At 43.5% G+C, this 18,841-nt stretch overlaps 1 protein-coding gene across 2 annotated transcripts in view; it reads right to left on the bottom strand.

The window, feature by feature from the left end:
- Positions 1–17,216, bottom strand: part of FAM110B (family with sequence similarity 110 member B) — a 168,346-nt gene extending 151,130 nt beyond the window's left edge. For both annotated transcript variants that reach the window (XM_034762968.1, XM_034762971.1), the window contains exon 1: positions 16,900–17,216. The gene's annotated coding sequence lies outside the window, so the exon portion shown is untranslated. The remainder of the gene's footprint in view (positions 1–16,899) is intronic.
- Between the last annotated feature and the right edge of the window lie 1,625 nt (positions 17,217–18,841).

Here is an 18,841-nt window from a genome sequence, read left to right as displayed (position 1 = left end):
CAACTAGTGACTTCCCTGCTGTTGGAGAGCAAGGTATTGCCACGTTACTGGCAGTCCTTTCAGGTACTTGTGCTGGCAGTAGGAAATGGGTGGCCCTTGCGTTCCATCGGAATCCTCTGATGATGAGAACTCAGATCCCAGTTCCAATGGTGGTACCATCGGAGCCGGCGGAAGCATGTAAACCACAAAAGAATGAGTCGAGGCATGACCTGACTTTGGCAAGTCCTGGAGAGGAGATTGGACCTCCCTAGGTACAGTTCGCAGAGGAAGGCATGGAGATCTCAGTTCCCCTAGAGTGAAGTGCTCATATGACTTCGATGCTTTCTCCAAATGCCCCAGTGTTAATGGTACCGTTCCTTAGCTGGAGTGGAGGACTGTCCTGGAACTGATGGATACCTTGTCTTAAGGGAGGCTGACACTGAGAGTGTGTGGATTTAGGTGCTCAGTACCGGTGGATCCACTGGTCTCTGCGATTTCTTGTCAGGCTTGTGCCCCCGAAACACGCTGCCTCTCCGTGGCTGCAACTCGTGGAAGGGGCATCGTCCTTCCACAGTTTGGAGTGAGACTTACTGCCATGCTTATGCACATGCTTCCTTGCCTCCCAACAAAGCCCTAGCATGGAGTCCATAGTGGTGGAACCGCCAGAACCAGACTTGATCTCAGTAGCTGGAGGTGCACTCCTGGCTAGCTCAGGCTGATGTACAGGGGGAGAGAGGGATGTTCCCTGGCCTGGGTCTGACTGAGTTGCCTCATGGCAACTTCCATAAGGTGCTTCTTGAGGCATAGAGCCCAGCCTTCTCGGGTACTGACCTACATGTGGGTGCTGGGGGAGAGAATTGGTAAATAGATTCCCCCAAATCCCAGTCCTACTAAAACTACTACTGGAAACTAAACTACATAAGAAAACAGTAAAACCGTAGAAGAAAAACTAACTATACACAATTCAAACCAGGGTGGATAAAAATCAATGATTTTTTTAAAAAACATTAAAAAAAATGATTTTTTTTATTTAAATAGGATTTTTTTGATAAAATGCTTTTTGAGGAAAAAAGATAGTTTTAATTAAGATACATTATAACTCAAAGATATCTCATCATGGAATAGGGATTATAAATTCAAATTCTATAGTATGAGACAATATATTCATGTAATGTTTAAGAAAAATTTTGTAAATGAGTTCAATAGTACATGGATTAGGGACCTAATCTTATGAGGTTCCAGGGGCTTCTGTAGAGATTATTTAGGTTAATCGTTCTATATACCCAATGGGACTCAGTGCTAAGTCTAGAAGATACCATCAGAGATGCTTAGTTTTGCACTTCTCAAACTGTGGATTTGTGTCTCCAGAAATAACATGCTTGTTAACAGCAAAAATGTTTTTAAATAAATAAATATAGAGCTGAGAAATAACAGACCTCAACCCTATTGTCTCTCTGCAAATTTGTGTACACAGAGTCAATCCCTTACCTCTCTCCAAAAGTGCAAAGTTTCAAAAAGTTCAAGGAATAGAAGATTGTTGGGGGCGGAATAGATTTGGACAAGGAGAAGAAGTCTGGAGATAAATGTGAGAAGGGAGGGACAGGCAGTAGAAACAAAAATGAAACTGTTTGAGCAGCATATTCCAGAAGCCTTGAGATCTTTCTGAGTGTAGCCTTCATTGATTTGAGATCTACCATACCATTCTCTGACTAGAAGGGAAAATCTATAATGGCAGCAGGCTGTAAAAGAGACCCAGTTTGGGTCTCATCTATCTCTGAGTTGTGAAGAATATGTATTAAGGTTATAACAACCAACCAGAATGCACTTTTATGTACAGGTTTCAGAGTAGCAGCCGTGTTAGTCTGTATCTGCAAAAAGAACGAGTACTTGTGGCACCTTAGAGACTAAGAAATTTATTAGAGCATAAGCTTAAGTGCCACAAGTACTCCTGTTCTTTTTGCACTTTTATGTAGAAATCCATGATTAAATCGAGTCTTCCTGACTAGTGAATTAAATCATGATATAAATCAAATCCACCCTGATTCAAACACTTTATTTATTTTTTTAAGTGCATCAGATGAGAGGACACTAGCAACTCTGACTTGGACCAGGTGACGGTGAAAAGGAACTGGAGACGCAGTTCGTCCACCCAATCCTTTATCGCCTTGGATGAAACCATGAGGCAAAGCAAGGACACATATACAGACCAATGGACAGGTCTACTTTCAAATTCTCTGGCTCCGGATGCCTGGTGTGCATGCTAGACCCTCAATGGAATACAATAGGGACCATCACTTGAAGAAGAACTGGACTATGGACATAATTCCTACAGCAACATCCAAGATCAGGTTTAAAAATGATTACATTTTGCATGAAAATGTTGAATGCTACGGAGTGTTGCAACATTTCATATTGTTTGTTGTGGGGAGGAATAAACCTTAAATGGAATAACAAATGTCTCGTGTGCTGCCATGGTGCTGTAGGAGGAGTCAGTTGATCCCTGAGAGGTCACTCCTATTGTGTCCAGAACCCTAATTCCCCATATGCAGGACACCTCCTATGGGAATCGCCTATCTTATGGTAGGAGCCCAGTGGCCAATTTCCACTGGCTTGCTGTTGCCGGCAGAGCTGCTAGGCATTCTGCCATCATCATTTTGCCTTAATTGGGCAGGACTCTCCATTTCCTTTTTCAGTCGTGACCCCCAACTGCATGGTCATTTCACCTTCAACCCTGCTTATCCCTCCGGCCCCTGCAGTCGCATTAACAGATCATAGAGTGAAACTTACCATACTGTAGGTGACTGAGTCCCTGAGTCAGGGGGATTTTCAGTGGTCCAAGGGCTGTTGACAAAAAATGCTTCCTGACACAATCTTGCATTTTTATGACAAATTTTGAGAGAAACCATACTGCAGCAGCCCTTGATCTGCTGGGCATTCCTTTTGTGCAGATTTTCTCCCAAAGAAAGCCTACACAGGCAAATTTAAAAAGGTGTATCACCTTGCATGTCTCCTGGGTCTCTGATTTCTTATCATGCTGTGTTCACCACATAGAGTCAGCATGATTCCTTGCTGAGCAGGCTCATTTCAGTTGAGAAAACCGTTAGCATTTGCTTCACACAACAGCTATCTTCTAAAAAACTTGATGTTTGAGTGCACAGCTGGAGCCTGAGTTCCAAGACAGCCTGAAGATACAGAGGTGCAACCTTCCCATAGTTTTAAAATACTTTCAACTCTCAGAGTGACCAAAAGAGGGCATACAATTTTCCTGCCAGGCACTGCTTTGAAAAATCCCTTTGCAAGTTCCACTCACAATTACACAAAGGAACACCAACAAAGTTCCTTCAATTTTACATCCTTGTAACACAGCAAATTTTGCCCCAGAGTGCACCTACATTTGTATGCGCTGAAAGGAAAGTATGCCAATTTGTGTGTGAGCTTTCTTAATTTGCCCTTTTTCATTCATTTCTAAAGAAAGATTTTATCTTAGACAATCTAATACTGTACAACTAATAAATGTTGTGTTGTCTGTTAGCAGATTTTTTGCTTAAAGAGTTTTGACTCTTCCTGTGAGAGGAAGACTTTTCCCAAAGGAGTTATGCCATTTCATATAACAAATGTAAAAACAAAGCTACTTTTGTTTAAGTACTGCAGGTTTGTTTTGTTTTGGGGGGACAGCATGAGGAAAAGAGAAGTGACACTCATCGATTTCTAGCTAAACCAGGGATCGGCAACCTTTGGCACACAGCCAGGCTGGTTTGTTTACCTGCTGCGTCTGCAGGTTCGGCCAATCACAGCTCCCACTAGCTGTGGTTCACCGTCCTGGGCAAATAGGGGCGGCGAGAAGCAGAGGCCAGCACATCCTTGGCCCATGCTGCTTCCTGCAGCCCCCGTTGGGAGCCGTGATCGGCCGAAACTGCAGACGTGGCAGGTAAACAAACCGGACTGGCCCGCCAGGGTGCTTACCCTGGTGGGCCACGTGCCAAAGGTTACCGATCCCTGAGCTAAACCTATACAAAGGAAAATAGCATCTCATTCTTAAAAAAGAAACTCTTTTTGCAACCACCACAAGTAGGCTTTAAAGAAACACTGTCATCTTAAAATTTCTCTCACACGAATTTCTTACCATCTATCATTGCAAGTAACTCCTGAAGTTACAATAACAAAAATTAGGGGGAAAACGTATTTACTTTGCTTTCTAGTTCACTGCATTGTGCATTTGACAACACTTTCTATATGTTCTATTTCACTTAGGGTTCCATATTTAAAAAATAAAAAAAAGAGGACACTCCACAGGGCCCTGGCCTCGCCCCTTTCCCGGCCCCGGCCCAACTCCGTACCTTCCCCAAAGTCCCCGCCCTAACTCCGTCCCCTCCCCTGAGCACCCCGCATTCCCCCTCCTCCCTTCCAGCCACGCGAAAAGGGCTGCCCGAGCGCTACCAGCTTCACGGTTTGCCGGGCAGCCCCCAGACCCAGCGCCCCCAGCCAGCGCTTCCCCTGTGCAGCTGGAGCCCGGAGGGGAAGCACCCAGCCGGGGGCGCAGGGTCTGGAGGCTGCCTGGCAAACCGTGAAGCAGGTAGCACTCGGGCTTCGGGCAGCCCCCATGCCTCCGGACCCTGCGCCCCCTCCCAGGCTCCGGTGGCTGCTGTGCTCCCTGAACTCCTGGGCTCTGTAAGCACCGAGCTGCCCGAGTGCTATCGGCTTTGGGCAGCCCCCATGCGTCTGGACCCTGCGCCCCCGGAGCCTGGGAGGGAAAGTGCCCGGCTGGCGGCTCAGGGTCCAGAAGCATGGGGGCTGCCCGAAGCCGGTAGCGCTCAGGCAGCTCGGCTTTAAACAGAGCAGAAGAGTCAAGGTAGGGAGCACAGCAGCCGCGGGAGGGGAAGTGCCCGGCCGGCAGTATTTTTCCCGGACACGTTCGGCTTTTTGGCAATTCCCCCCAGACGGGGGTTTGATTACCAAAAAGCCAGACATGTCCGGGAAAAAACGGACGTATGGTAACCCTAATTTCACTAGAATCAGTTTCTCCTTTTCTTTGTGTGGATCTTTCAGACAGCAAGAGGGGAGAGAAATTTTTAAAAATAGGAAAATGTGTTTTCAAAAACACACAAACTGGCTGGGGGATTAAGGGCAGGCATAGCACCTGAAACTATTCTTTCTTTCTTTTTAAAACTGATTTCTAGTTGACAGTTTCCCTTTAACATAAGAACATAACAAAGGCCGTACCGGGTCAGACCAAAGGTCCATCTAGCCCAGTATCCTGTCTACTGACAGTGGCCAATGCCAGGTGCCCCAGAGGGAGTGAACCTAACAGGCAATGATCAAGTGATCTCTCTCCTGCCATCCATCTCCATCCTCTGACAGACAGAGGCTAGGGACACCATTCCTTACCCGTCCTGGCTAATAGCCATTAATGGACTTAACCACCATGAATGTATCCAGTTCTCTTTTAAACTCTGTTATAGTCCTAGCCTTCACAACTTTCTCAGGTAAGGAGTTCCACAAGTTGACTTTGCGCTTCGTGAAGAAGAACTTCCTTTTATTTGTTTTAAACCTGCTGCCTATTAATTTCATTTGATGACCCCTAGTTCTTGTATTATGGGAATAAGTAAATAACCTACCATGTCATTCAGTTTGCCAAGACAGGAACCAGTACTGCCATGAGATTCATGTGGGCAGACCCTTGCACCTGCACAGGGCACACCGCAAGACAGGGGCAACAGAGTAACCCCAAATAAATGAAAGAAATTACTGAAAATATCAGAGAATAAGTATAAGAAAAAATAGTGCCTTGTGCCCTGACCCTACAAAGGGATCTAGCCAGGTAGCCCTCACACAGGGTCCCCAAGGGATCCATGCAAAGACTTTTCCACCATTGTGTCAAGGATGTGCCCATGCAGATCCATATGCAGGATTAGGGCTCTAGTCTCCCATCTAATGGGGCTGTTACAATGACTCATGAATATTGATTAATGAATCACTGATTTATTGTAAAAATAATTATATACCGTATCAAATTTTATCCAGTGATTTTATCTAATATATCTGACAACATCTTAAATGGGAAAATAGTTGCTCACTCTAAGTAGCTGGACTGAAATATGTAAATTTTCATTCAAGCAGCCTGCCATTTTAACTGATGAAAGGTTGCAGCTCATTGAAACTTTTAGCATCCAGTATCCCAATTCTTAAAAATAACAAAATGAGCATATTTTGGGAGCTCAACAGCAAAACACTCCAGAATTAATTTAGGAAGATGAACAGTAACACACTCCAGAATTGTCCCTACTTGAAAAGAAAGAAGTAATATGTCTGGTAGGAACCATGCACTTAGATTTAACTTGCACATTGCAGTCTCTCAGAATTTGAAACTAGTGATGTTTAGATGACTAAATTTATTAATGATGCTATAAAATGTTCCTCCTTTTAGGTGTATACTCATCCCATTACACAGCACTACGTGCTGCATCCAAAACTATAAGAGTTCTTAATTCCAAGATACGAACATAAGTATACTGTCATTTTGTGGGAAACAACCTGGACCTGAAGAGCTATGAGACTGATTAGATAAACATCATTAAAAAAATCCAAAAGCATTCTCTGAATCATAGAACTAGAGTCATCCAATACATAAGGACACATATGGCCAAATTCTGCATGGACATACACCTCATGCAGTCCTACAGACCTCAGCTAATTTGCACAATGTGTATGTGAGAAATTAATTTGGCCTACAGAGTCTATTAGACCTGTAACTGGTTATAGACTAGTATTTTGCCAGATGACAGAGGCAAATTATTATTATTTATTGTGTGTATTATTGTAGCACCAAGGAACCCCCGTCATGGACCATTGTGCTAGGTGCATTACAAACACAGAACAAGACAGTCCCTGCCCCAAAGAACTTACAATCGAAGTATAAGACAAGAGACAACACATGAACACAGGCAGACAAATCATAGAATCATAGAATATCAGGGTTGGAAGGGACCTCAGGAGGTCATCTAGTCCAACCCCCTGCTCAAAGCAGGACCAATCCCCAACTAAATCATCCCAGCCAGGGCTTTGTCAAGCCTGACCTTAAAAACCTCTGAGGAAGGAGATTCCACCTCCTCCCTAGGTAACCCATTCCAGTGCTTCACCACCCTCCTAGTGAAAAAGTTTTTCCTAGTATCCAACCTAAACCTCCCCCACTGCAACTTGAGACCATTACTCCTTGTTCTGTCATCTGCTACCACTGAGAACAGTCTAGATCCATCCTCTATGGAACTCCCTTTCGGGTAGTTGAAAGCAGCTATCAAATCCCCCCTCATTCTTCTCTTCTGCAGACTAAACAATCCCAGTTCCCTCAGCCTCTCCTCATAAGTCATGTGTCCCAGCACCCTGATCATTTTTGTTGCCCTCCACTGGACTCTCTCCAATTTTTCCACATTCTTCTTGTAGTGTGGGGCCCAAAACTGGACACAGTACTCCAGATGAGGCCTCAACAATGTCGAATAGAGGGGAATGATCACATCTCTCAATCTGCTGGCAATGCCCCTACTTATACAGCCCAAAATGCCGTTAGCCTTCTTGGCAACAAGGGCACACTATCGACTCATATCCAGCTTCTCGTCCACTGTAACCCCTAGGTCCTTTTCTGCAGAACTGCTGCCTAACTATTCGGTCCCTAGTCTGTAGCAGTGCATGGGATTCTTCCGTCCTAAGTGCAGGACTCTGCACTTGTCCTTGTTGAACCTCATCAGGTTTCTTTTGGCCCAATCCTCTAATTTGTCTAGGTCACTCTGTATCCTATCCCTACCCTCCAGCGTATCTACCACTCCTCCCAGTTTAGTGTTATCTGCAAACTTGCTGAGAGTGCAGTCCATGCCATCCTCCAGATCATTAATGAAGATATTGAACAAAACCGGCCCCAGAACCGACCCTTGGGGCACTCTGCTTGATACCGGCTGCCAACTAGACATGGAGCCATTGATCACCACCCGTTAAGCCCGACAATTTAGCCAGCTTTCTATCCACCTTATAGTCCATTCATCCAGCCCATACTTCTTTAACTTGCCAGCAAGAACAAAACATTGACTTTTATTCCAAGGCATGTTAATGGCTCTTCAGAACCACAACAGCAGCTACCCTTATCAACCCTTATCAACTGGTAGAGTAAATTCTATATATAACGTTTAACATGCTACTGAATAAACACAAATGTGAAAAGGGACCCTTTACACTAAATGATAAAATAGAAAATCACCTAATTACCTTCTTGGAAGCCATTGTTAGATTTATAATAAAAAATAATAAAAAAAAATTAAAAAAAATACCTGAAGGGATTCTTGCCTTTTGTCTGCTTTCTTTTCATGCAACTAGGTGCCGTCGAGTGATGGAAATAAACAACCCCTCCTTTTCCTCTTTGCTTTCCCCAATTCCCCCTCCCCTTTTTAAAAAAATAATATGCACATAGTAGGAAAAATCAAGGAAAAAATATTTTACAGTTGTCATTAAGGGCATCTGTAAAATCCCTCTGTAACTTAACACCAAAGATAATGATTCACTGTCTTCTTCCTTTACCATCTCCACCCCACACCCATTCAAAGCTTGCTCTTATGATGGAACTTGAACTTTTTAATATATACCAATGTTCCTCCCATTTTTATGTACAAGTTTAATTAATGTGAGCACTACCCCTTTATGGCCCCATTCACAAATTCACTATTAATACTATCAACTATCGTCATATGTCTCTCTCCTCTTACATTCCTCTCAGGGTAAGTCTACACAGCATTTTGGAGAGAGCCCTCCAGACTGGACTGGGGCGAGCATGGCCCAGGCTAGTGCTCTAAAAATAGCTGTACAGACAGTGCTTTGAAGTTGTAGCTTGGGCTGAAGCTCAGACTCTGAAGCCTAGGCTCCAGCCCAAGCCACAACTTCAAAGTGCTGTCTGTACAGCTATTCTGAAAGCACTAGCTCAGGGGTCGGCAACCTATGGCACGCGTGCCAAAGACGGCACGCGAGCCGATTTTTAATGGCACGCTGCTGCCTGCCGGGGTCCCGCTCAGCCTGCTGCCGGTCTGGGGTCCCGGCCCCTGGCCCGGGGTTCTGGCTGCCGGCCCCTTGCCAGCTGGGGTCCCAGCCACCAGCCCCACTCAGCCCGCTGCCAACCTGGGGTTCTGGCTGCCGGCCCCTTGTCGGCCGGGGTTCCGGCCGCAGGCCCCGCTCAGCCCGGCGTCTGGCCGCAGGCCCCGCTCAGCCTGCTGCCGGCCTAGGTGAACGGAACCCCAGGCCCGCAGCGGGCTGAGCAGGCTGGCGGCTTAAGATCAGCATTTTAATTTAATTTTAAATGAAGCTTCTTAAACATTTTGAAAACATTGTTTACTTTACATACAGCAGTAGTTTAGATATATTATATATAGACTTATAGAAAGAGACCTTCCAAAAACCGTTAAAATGTATTACCGGCACGCAAAACCTTAAATTAAAGTGAATAAATGAAGACTCGGCACACCACTTCTGAAAGGTTGCCGACCCCTGCACTAGCTCAAGCCCCTATGTCTCTCAGGAGTGTGATTTTTTTCACACCCCTGAGCAATACAATTTGTTTGACCTAAATTTTAGGTGGAGACCATGTCTTAGTTTGTAAACTGCAGTATTAAGGACCCTCTTGTTTTCTCTTGACTGAGATTAAGAAGATTTTGGATATATATTCACTGACCAGTACAAGCTTAAAAAATTCCTCACAGTTATAAATGCAATTTTTCAAACTCTCAGATTATAAAAGCAAATTAATAAAGTGATACTGTCGATAAAAGACAGGATGAGGAGTGAGATCTACATTACATACTATGCTTTGCAACGGATTTTGTTTGAGTTTGGGTTTAACTAGTCATTTTTAATACTTCAGTAGTACTTGCCTACCTTACACAAGTGTTGTCGATTAATATTTGACACTGTAAAAATGAAAGTAGCTGAAGTCACATAATTTTTAATGATAATATTTTAACAATAAGCAACACACTCATATAAAGCAGAGACAGGAGTAAATGAAAACATACAATAAATGAATACTAAATGCTACTAAGACATCCACTACAATTTTTCTTGAGATTCTTAAATTATCCTCTTGACTGCTTATCACAGTCTCTTTACACTTATTTCCTAGAAGGAACACAGCTACTTCAAGTTTGCTACAGCTCCTCTTGAAAGAAAGCATGCATTTAAGGTGACCATTAAAAATCTGGACTATCATATTTTGGATTAACTATGCCTTTGCAAGAGCATTACTTCCCAAGAAAATTATACATATGCTTTATCAATTAAAACCCTTAACTGGCATAAAGCAATTTCAAGAGCACTGATGTTGCTCTGATACATAAAGCATTACCCAAAATGTCTTACTTTCTTAATGATTCTTCCAAAAATCTGTCCACATTACTGACATACATTTTCCTTCTGTTTTAGACATTCACCTTTGAATTTCAAAAGCCTGAATTTACAGTCTTAAAGCCCAACCCTGCAAGGTGTACCGTGTGGGTGCCTGAACAGAGGCACAATTCATTCGACTAGGTCACGTTTGGAGCCTTAGACTCACATATATCTGCTAAATTTCTTTATTAAATGGTCCATATGTAATTTTGTCATCATCCTTCTTGGAGAAGAAGGAAGCACTTGGCTGCACTTAAAGTCTGTCTGTAACAACGGCTTAGCAGGCTGGTGCCAGGATGCATCCATTGTCTGTCTGCCCTTGCTCTCTTTGATCATAGAGTGAATTTTAGTGCTTTGGCCCTCTGGTCAAAGCAAAAGTCTGCTCCTTCCAGGATAACAAAGGTCCCAAGCACAGAATTAAAATACATCAGTGGTTCTCCTAGGACTACAGCATTCACACCTGTTATAATTTAAGGCTTCACTACCAACCTTCACCAATCATCTGGCTAAAGAGTTCTTTAGCCCTCCCTAAAACAACAAACACCTTTTTTCTTAGGCCCCTTACTGCCAGGCTCTCAAATCCTGAGTCACATGGATTTCCACACTACCACTTTAGGTGGCACTCAAGGGGGTGAGAGGGCATGTCCTTTCTCTGCTACAGGCTCCAGGCCAGGACCCTAAACATGAATGCCTTTCCCCTATAACTTCCATCATTGCACTATGACTTCCCCTGGTCCCTTCCAAAAGTACTTGCTTCTTATTCATACCTAAAGGGACAAGGGAGCAGCAAACAGGCCCTATATGGCAGATCCTACTCAGCAGACAAACAAGACCATTGCAAAGGGAACTCTTAGAATAAGAAGAGGCATGTGATTAGAAAGCCATTGAGATAATAGTTGTTGGCAGAGGTCCACAAAGAGGAAGAATAGTCCTTTTATGTATCAAGGGGTTCAGGTCATTCATTCTGACCTCCATCCTAGATTTCTCCATTTGTGTGTTTTCTTAGTTGTCCGTGTTAGTTTGTGGTTATATTTTAGTTACATTTCTCCTCTTCCCCCATATGAAAAGGGAAAACAACACAGTAGCCATCAGAGTAAATAAATACTCATCCCTACTCACCCCCATCATGTGACAGGAGTATTACTTTTTATAACCCCAAACCATTTCAAGAGTGTAGACGGGGTGCGGGGAGGGAGTGGGGGAGGGAGAGTTCATTCAATTACCAGCATGCCTACGTGTCCCACCATTACTACAGAATTGTTTCCGGTTTCTGTTGTTCAAGAGGTGGTGTTAGGGAAGCAGGGTTAAGGTTGTTTGGTTTATCTGCAGCGTGCATTTCTTTACTTTCAGACATTTACATGTAATCTTAATTCTGAATTTCGAGTTCATGTTTAGGAAAATTACAACATATATTTAAGGGGTTTTTTTAATTAAGCAATCTATATATATTTACAACCTTAACTGTAGTTTATGCAGGTTTTTTGGCGTGGAAATTGTCTTGGGCCTTTTTCTTTGTCAGTTTATTCTTTACTTTAAATGAGACTTCAGTAATCTCTCCAATTTGGAATACCAAAATATACTTTCAGAAAAAGAGTCACATTACTTTTTTTTTTCCTCCTAGGAATGTTCCCACATTGAAAGTTTCCAATAACAATCTGAGATTTCACATTCCCACCATGTCAGAAGTCCACAAGGAACAGACACTGAAAATGTTGATACTAACTTTAAAAACTAAAGAAGAAAGAAAGAAAAAAGTAATATCAAAAGATACAAGGTAGTAAAATATGGTGAACTGGCTGCATATGGAATTGGAAATTACCATGGTGTACTTAGGGTTTGTCCACTTAGAAAGGTGTACCACTTTAACTATGCCGGTATTGTTAAAACAGAACACCCTCCCAGTTTGGACACAGTTTATACTGATCTATGATAGCTATTCCATACGAGAAAGTGGAAGTCACCTTTATACCAGTGTAACTACATGCACACCAGGGTTTTTAGTGATATAACTATTTTGGTAACAATAAAAACAAAAACAAAAACCATACACCAAAAACATGGACCACATTATCAACTCTTGTGAAAAAAGTTACAATAAATATTCCACATGGCTGAGGACATAGGAAACTTGATCCCTCTGCGGAGGGATCAGCAGCTGCATGGAAGAGGCAAGGGGCATGGTTGCTTAATTGCATGGTGTAAAAGCATCTCTGTAAAAGCCCTACAGTTGAGGATCTCAGGACATCCACCCTAGAAAGCCTGCCACTCCATTTCCCCATGATGACCACCACCACAGTTAGCCCAGTTGCCACTGAAACCTCCTATGGCACCTGCCTGCAACATCCAAAGACTGTTAAACCCTGAAAAAGTTAACATTGAAACACAAAACAATAATCTGTGACAAATTGCCGTGTAATTTAGGGCCCTTTTGACTGGGATCATGCCATGCAGAGTAGCTGTTCTGAGTTAAATCTCAGCCACAGCTCTCATGACCACGGGTATTTGACAAAAATTGTTGCCTCGGAAAGGGCTGCTAGTAATTGTTAAGAATGCTACATAGCCACATCTCTGCCACCCCTTCCAGATATCACATTTTCTGCACAGATAAGACATAATCATGCAATGCTGATGCTCAACTTTAGTTACACTAGTACCATGAATACATGCATAAGTGCTTATTGGATCAGGGCTTTAATCACACTGTGCAGCAGAGGAGGTTGCCGGATACTTTGCAAGGTTCAGAAAAAAACAATTCACCATAGAGTTAGTCTAACAGAACAAATGACACACTAATTCTTTACTCCACAAACATATTTTAATACATTTAGGATAGGGCTGTCAACTAATCACAGTTAATTCAAGCGATTAAATTAACTCGATTAAGGAAATTAATCGTGATTAATCGCCGTTTTAATTGCACTGTTAAAAACAATAATAAAATGTCAATTTAAATTTATTATAAATATTTGTGGATGTTTTTCTACATTTTCAAATATATTGATTTCAATTACAACACAGAATACAAAGTGTACAATGCTCACTTCATATTATTTTTATGACAAATATTTGCACTGTAAAAAAGATAAACAAAAGAAAAAGTATTTTTCAATTCACCTCATACAAGTACTATAGTGAAATCTCTTTATCTTGAAAGTGCAATTTACAAATGTAGTTTTTTTTATATAGGTAACTTCACTCGAAAAGAAAACAATGTAAAACTTTAGAGCCTACAAGTCCACTCAGTCCTACTTCTTATTCAGGCAATAACTAAGACAAATAAGTTTGTTTACACTTATGGGAGGCAATTCTGCCCGCTTCTTATTTACAAGGTCACCTGAAAGTGAGAACAGGCATTCACATGTCACTTTTGTAGCTGGTGTTGCAAGGTATTTATGTGCCAGATAGTCTAAACATTTGTATGCCCCTTCATGATTTAATCACCATTCCAGAGGACATGCTTCCATGCTGATAACGCTTGTTAAAAAAATAATGCATTAGTTAAATTTGTGACTGAACTCCTTGGAGGAAAACTGTATGTCTCCTGTTCTGTTTTACCTGCATTCTGCCATATATTTCATGTTATAGCAGTCTCAGATGATAACCCAGCATGTTTGTTTTAAGAACACTTTCACAGTAGATGTGACAAAATGCAAAGAAGATACCCATATGAGATTTCTAAAAATAGCTACAGCACTCGACCCAAGGTTTAAGGATCTGAAATGCCTTCCAAAATCTAATGGGGGATGAGGTGTGGAACATGCTGTCAGAAGTCTTCAAAGAGCAACATTCCAATTCGGAAACTACAGAATCCGAACTACCAAAAAAGAAAATCAACCTTCTGTAGATGGCATCTGATTCAGATGATGAAAATGAACATGCATTAGTCCACACTGCTTTGGATCGTTATTGAGCAGAACCTGTCATCAGCATGGAAGCATGTGCTCTGGAATGGTGGTCGAAGCATGAAGGGGCATGCCAATGTTTAGCACTAAGGAATAGATTAAATTGATCTTTTTAGAGCATTTAAAAATAAGTGAGGTACTTAGTCTAAGGCCTGGTCCACACTAAGCCCCCACTTCGGACTAAGGTACGCAAATTCAGCTACGTTAATAACGTAGCTGAATTCGAAGTACCTTAGTCCGAACTTACCGCGGGTCCAGACGCAGCAGGCAGGCTCCCCCGTCGATGCCGCATACTCCTCTCGCTGAGCTGGAGTACCGGCATCAACGGCAAGCACTTCCGGGATCGATCCGGGATCGATTTATCACGTCTAGACAAGACGCGATAAATCGATCCAGAAGATCGATCGCTAACATCCGGACCAGGAAGTAAGTATAGACGTACCCTTTGTCTACACACACACAAAGCAGTGCACATACACCATCTACTATTAAGAACATGCAACAGATTTTGTATGTAGAACAAGTAGTGATATAACATTTTTGTAACAAATTAACATTTATACTTTTATAGCATCAGCCCTATCAGCCATACTCTACAAATGAACATTTAGCATCAATATGTTAGAAAAGGTAAGGACATTTTACAGATGAGGCTCAAAGGTTAAATTACTTTCCCAAGGTCACCCAGGAAATCTATGAAAGAGTTAGGAATACAAACAATTTTTAAAACCTATAACTAAGTTATAAAAAGAACTACATTCCCAGATCTTTTAAAGGTATGTTATGTCTTTTAGGCAAGAAAATTAATGCTGTCATTTTAAGTACAAGGGACAATTGCATATAATGAAGCGAAAGCAGCTATCAGCTTCAGTATGTCTGAGTTAACCTAAGTGTGATCAATTTTTTCATCTTAAACACTGAGATAACAGGGATCAAGATGCAAATTACATGAATTTTCATGTTAAGTAAAACTTGCAAAGTTAAGTGCTTAAATGCATATACTTTTCAGATTCTGGCACATAATTTCTTATTGTACATTCTATTTGCTTAGACTAGGTTTTTGAAGGACTTCATTCCTTCACAGACCATCTCCTCCCCTTACAAGTGATCACATATTAGGTCATATGACACATCGCTACCTTTCCAACGATAATGTAAACCAAATTGACTTCATTGAACTCTGAGCAATGGCTCTGAGCAAGTATTTTCTAAGAGAAATATAATCTAGATCACAATAATAGCAGGAAAGGGAATATAGAAAAACACCCCTGTGCATTTTATTTTGGATAAATCTTCTCTCTTCCCTCACCTAAAGTTTCCTGCAGAGTCAAATCCTCCCTTGAAACAAAACCTGTCAGGGGTCCTTAAAAAACTAGCCACAAGACAGGCCTAATTTCATGTAATGTTGTGACAGATGTGTACCAGATTCTGAACAGGGCATAAGCCTGACCCACAGGAAGAAGCCTTGTGCTTTGCCCTGCATCACAGAGAAAGAGAATTAGAGGAGGAAGGAAGTCCACACTTCTTTCTGAGTCAGAAAAACAAATCTGAAGGGTTAAACAGCTACTCTCGGTTTCTGTCTCCTGGGCCATGTGTTTTCCCTTGCCATTAATGAGGAATTTAGGAACAACCAAACCACTTTATTTCTGAGCAGTTTTATGGTGAAGAAAGCAAATTAAAAAAAGAGTTGGAGGGCTTGTCCTGTTACTAGAACTACAATAACCTGGTCTTAAGTAAAAAGAACTAATAAAAATTTGGCACTGCAATTTGTCTCTATGCAGCGAGGCAGTTGGGTTTTCCAACAGCAGCGGTATCCCACCACCTTATTGCATCTTATTCTGAGAAGTGAATTGTGCACTACGAGAGACAAACAACCTTTTCACTTCTCTTTGTCACAACCCACCACTCCTGCTTAGGCACTGATCCTGCAAACACTGAGGAACGTGAGTAGAAACATTCCTTAAAGGGCAACAGTGTCATTAAAATCAAATGCACAGAGAAAAACTGTCACAGCTCAAGGGTTCGAGACTTCCAGCAGCAACCTCCCAACTAGGCACCAGGATCCTGCAGAGTGCATCTGCCCTGTTAAGTTTAGTATCAGCTATCAAATCCCTCCAGCATCAAACATCTAACCCTACAAGGAAAATCCTTCCGAAAGCCTCGTGCGTCCAACCTCGGCATCATAACTTTTCCCTCTCTCTTTGCAGCTAGCTACAAGGCTGCAGGCTCCGTCGGCACACACACAAAACCACCCAATCCCTCCCCCCTTTAAAAACAGCTTTCCGCTTCCCGAGCTGCTGGGGAAACTTCCACCTCCTGCTGTCACAACTCCAGACCCAACGAGCCCGAACCAGAGCCTACATCACAAGAGGAAAGGGGGACACATGCGGGGGGGACACCCCGAGGCCCACAGATGTTCTGAATCTTGCAGAATATGCTGCTGTCCCCAGAAACGAGCTCCGGGAAGCCCAGCCTCCGCGCAATATTACACTGGGGGGCAGGCAGCGGGAGCTGCAGCTGCTTGGGACAACAATAAGCGCGTGCAGTCCCGGCACTGCCTCCCCCCGACACCCCGCTCGCAGATCTGCCTCCCGCGCGGCGCCCTTACCTTCCCTGCCGGCCTCTCGCGGGCGCCTCTGCTCCGGGGGTGGCTCCGCGCAGGCAGGGGGCAGCCGGCCTCTTGCGGGGAAGGCGGGGAAGCAGCCGCCGAGAGGAGGAGGAGAGCAGCGAGCCCCGCGGCGGGCAGGCGCCTCCCGTGCAGGCAGCGCTTCCTCCCGGCACTGAATGAAACTCTCCCGGGCGCTGTTGCTGTTGCGGCTGCTGGCGGCGGGGGAGGCAGAGCGCAGCCGGGTTCTTCCCACTGCCCCCACGCGCGGAGGGGAGCGGAGCTACGGGCTCGGCCCTGCCCCGCGCCTCCCCTCGCCTCGCACGCCCGCCCTCGGCTGCGCCCGCCTCCCGGCCTTTGCCTAGGGTGAGCGACCGCTCGGGAGACGGCGGCTCCGCACGTCTAGTGGCGCAGTGCAATGGTTTGGTCCACGCTGAAATGGGAAGGGACTGTGGGGGATGCTTCACACACAATGGGCTGGAACGGCTGGGAGCCTCCGTCGAGCCAGCGCATGAGGTTGGGCTCTGCAACCCACACACGGGCAAAGGGTCACTCGCCCTGGGCAGCCCAGGCTGGGGTCAGGGCTGGTGCGGGGCTTTTCTACCGGCAAACACACTCTTTATGCAAATACACACACACACACACACACACACTCACTCCCGGGCTGTTGTTAGACACGCTCTTGTGACGCTGGAGTGGAAGCTGATTAGCAGCCCGTTGCCAGAGCTGGCCTGTGATGATATGAGAACTGCTGCATCCATTTTAATATTATTTGCATTATATAAAAAAGTAGCAGTGATAAAAATAATAGGTAATATCCTGGCCCCATTACAAAAGGAGTTTTGTTATTGGCGTCAATGGGGCCAGGATTTCCCCCAGAAGATCTTTGAAAGCGGGGGAAGAGCCAGGATTTCACCCAAAAGATCCTTGAAAGTGGGCTCCCGAAAACTTACTTCACCATAAAATGTATGGTTTTGATTAAATACCATTAAGGCAAGATGGGATACTTCAGGCAGCATAGGAGAATTTCCAAAATTATACAGCTGTAAAAGCAATGTTCATTTTCCCTTTGTACAAGAAATGAGAAATTCACTTACAGAAGAAGTTCATTTATTTTGATCATTGTTAATTGGTCTATGTCGCATGCTTTAACTACAGTAGTCAGATGTGCACCAGTGAAAAATCTAAAGGAACTTCATTGAACTTAATGTAGTCAATGGTTATATGTAGTACTGAGAGCAGCATTTGGCACAGTAGGCTAGAACTTCAACTGTTGTAAGTCAGCATAGCCCCATTGTTTTCAATGCCTATTTATGTCCCGGGGAGCTGACCAGTGACTCATAATTTAGACTAATCTTTCTGTTACATAATTGTCAATCTTAGTAGCAGAGATGGTAAGGAATATTTCTTTTGCATTCACAGAAGTCATCTTTGGAATATACAAAAACAGTAGCAAATACAAATCTGATACACACACAAAAGTTAAAGCTCATTTAGACAACTGTTCTTCCTCTGGTCTGTGCCAGCACACGTGTACTGATACTTTCACTATTCACATATGGACTTGCTCATTTAGGTACTTACTTCCATTTGTCTACTCATTTACACATCCAGGTGTCCATATGACTGCTCATACTTTTCCACATTCCTAATCTGAGCCCTTGATCCAGTTCTCTGGCTGAGTTTGATTTACTGTCCCTTGACACAGATTCTCACCCTTTTGCTATCACAACCTATCCCATTCATTAGAAGTGAAGTTTATCCAGGTGTGTATTGCCCAGGCTTTCTCGGACAGCTAGGCCAGACATTAGCTATCTGCATAAGAAGAGCACAAGCAGAACGGCTGTGTATAGCGGCCTCTTCACCTCCTACACACTGCATGTGGGGGAGGGAGGCAGACCTGAATAGACTGGCACAAAGGAAGAGGGCTGAGAGGGTGTAGAAC

The sequence above is a fragment of the Trachemys scripta genome, chromosome 2 (genome assembly GCF_013100865.1).
Source record: "Trachemys scripta elegans isolate TJP31775 chromosome 2, CAS_Tse_1.0, whole genome shotgun sequence".
Classification (NCBI taxonomy): domain Eukaryota; kingdom Metazoa; phylum Chordata; order Testudines; family Emydidae; genus Trachemys; species Trachemys scripta.
The sequence above is the reverse complement of the archived record's forward strand: the minus strand, read 5'-3'. Positions and strand labels throughout refer to the sequence as shown.